Below are 2248 nucleotides of genomic sequence, written 5' to 3'. Positions count from 1 at the left end.
AAAAAAATACAAAAAAAAAAACATAAAAGACTAACTGAACATCAAAACTTGACCCACTACCAATCTTGATATCAAATATAAACAAAATAAAGTTGTCAAATAACGCCGAGTTTCTACAACTTTTAATACCAAATAAAAATAAAAAAATCAAATAAAATCGAGTTATCTTTTTTTTTCTTGTAAAAGAAATTAATGAGCTATCTTAAGCTTTCAACAAGTAGAGTTTGATCTCAACTTTTCAACTTGTTAAAATAAATGAGCGAAGTCAAGCTGCCTCGCTTTTCAAACGTGTGCTTTGGCTAAGCTCGTGAACAACTCTAATCGGTTCAAGTTTGCCATTAGCTAATTTATGTCTCTTTACACTTAGAATTCAAAGATGGTGATTCAATAATAAATTCCATGTGCAACCTTCTTAAACTAAACCTTAAAAATATTGTTGTTATCTGATAGTGCATAAATAGAACGAGGTACAGTAGTAAATTTAATATTACTATTATCATAATGGAGCTTATATAGAAAGTCAAATTATCAAAACCATCAAAAGTTAAAGAGATCACATGAAAAGAAAATACCGAACCAACAAGTTCTTTATGGTATTCGGTACCCAATTTTGTTTCAATTTCATATTAGTATTTTGGGTACCAGTATTATACTAATCTTATCCCTAATTCGTATACAATATATTTATTGTTTTTTTACCTTGTTATGCGAATTTCTAATTTTGATAGTCTAATAATAATAATATTAATATGATAAAGAATCTTCGTAATTATGAGGCCCATAAATTAAAAAAAACATACAGACTATTTAATAACTTTTTATAAAAGTATTAAAATTAGTTTGTTTTATTAAAGTTAAATGTCATTTAAACTTTAAAGATTAGAAGTGAGAAAATCAAGTTGCATTTAAAAAAACACTAATTTGGTAAATACTTTTGAGGAACACCATTTTGATAAATATTTTTTCCCTCTAACACTCTTTTGAGAAAAAACTCTAAAAAATAGCAAATATAAAAATTTGACAAAAGAAAAAAACATACATTGTGGGCAAAGTAAGCTCTGGTTTGACACGTGGAGGAGTTGCTGACTTGTCACCCTCCCCTTTAGCACCTTTCCTTGTTGCAGCACCAACCTTGTCCTTCTTTAACTTCTTGAGGGGCCCACCTTGCTTTCCACCCTCTGCTGATTTTTTCTGAACCATAAACACAGCGCATATATCTAATTTACAAAAAGAAAACAATTTATATGCTAAAATGCAAATAAATACCTTATTTTCATCCAACTCCCCTTCTTTGGCATCACCTTCTGTCTTTTCTGAATCTGAGAGCAAACCGCCTGCTTTATCAAGCCGATCTTCTATTGTATCTTCAAGCAATTGTAAAACCTTTTAGCGTCAATAATAATCATTTAACTCTATTATGCTATACTATTTGCAAATTGACCATAAATTGACCAACCCCCAATGTATTTCTTTTTGATTTATTAGGTTAGCAGCATCTTGACCACTTCCAACAAGTGAAAAGGCTTCAGCATCATCAGAAATTGAGCTAGGTTGTCCAGGAGAAACTGTTAAAACAGTTACAAGTTTAATTAGAAAATGGACTCAATTTTAGAATGGAAACAAAAGTAAATATTAATTTGTAATAAGAAAATAAGAAATCACCTTGAAAATTTATGTGCTCATTGATAATACCAAGCATCGTAATCGACTTAGTGTTGTGCAGATATTGCAGAAGAAGTTCATAAGAATACTGCACAAGAATAATAATTTACAAAAACTTGTTTTAACATAAATTTATAACAAATTTGCTAAGTACATAACATCAGCTGCATATTAGAACAAAACCTTGATTTTGGTATTACCTGACATATCTTTATATTCACTTTGCTCTGCCTATGAGCAAACTCCATCTCCTGTGTATTCATGAAAGAAGGATTTATTCGGACATAATGAAAGTGTTTTTAACTTTTAAACAATTAGCACAATTGAGAAGTTTAAGGTATCAGATAACTAACATCCAGATGAGACGGACAAGGAACACCAGCTAACTTTTTGAGATCACGTGAATGCATCATCTCATGATCCTCACGAAAGGTATCGAAAAATGCTCGGGCTGAAAATCCAAGCACAAGCTTTAAAAAAGTAAAAAGGACAATCCCAATTAACATGTAGTACATTCAAGATATAATATGGGGGGTACCTTCTTGAAGATGACTTTTTGCTATGAGATCCATGAAGCAATGAATAA

At 30.5% G+C, this 2248-nt stretch overlaps 1 long non-coding RNA gene across 2 annotated transcripts; it reads right to left on the bottom strand.

Moving 5' to 3' along the window:
* Positions 1-1012: 1012 nt before the first annotated feature.
* LOC143610527 (uncharacterized) lies at positions 1013-1889 on the bottom strand. 2 transcript variants are annotated; one of them, XR_013149608.1, is made up of 4 exons: positions 1663-1889; positions 1457-1565; positions 1267-1383; positions 1013-1191 (listed from the first exon to the last, which is right to left on the bottom strand). It is a non-coding gene; the product is annotated as an uncharacterized LOC143610527 (long non-coding RNA). The 2 variants fall into 2 exon arrangements; XR_013149607.1 differs by having other exon boundaries at positions 1267-1565.
* Between the last annotated feature and the right edge of the window lie 359 nt (positions 1890-2248).

Source organism: Bidens hawaiensis, unplaced genomic scaffold, assembly GCF_021521415.1.
Source record: "Bidens hawaiensis isolate Kalapana, Puna unplaced genomic scaffold, B.hawaiensis_p1.1 tig00026621_1, whole genome shotgun sequence".
NCBI lineage: Eukaryota > Viridiplantae > Streptophyta > Magnoliopsida > Asterales > Asteraceae > Bidens > Bidens hawaiensis.
This window is presented reverse-complemented; position numbering and strand designations above follow the sequence as displayed.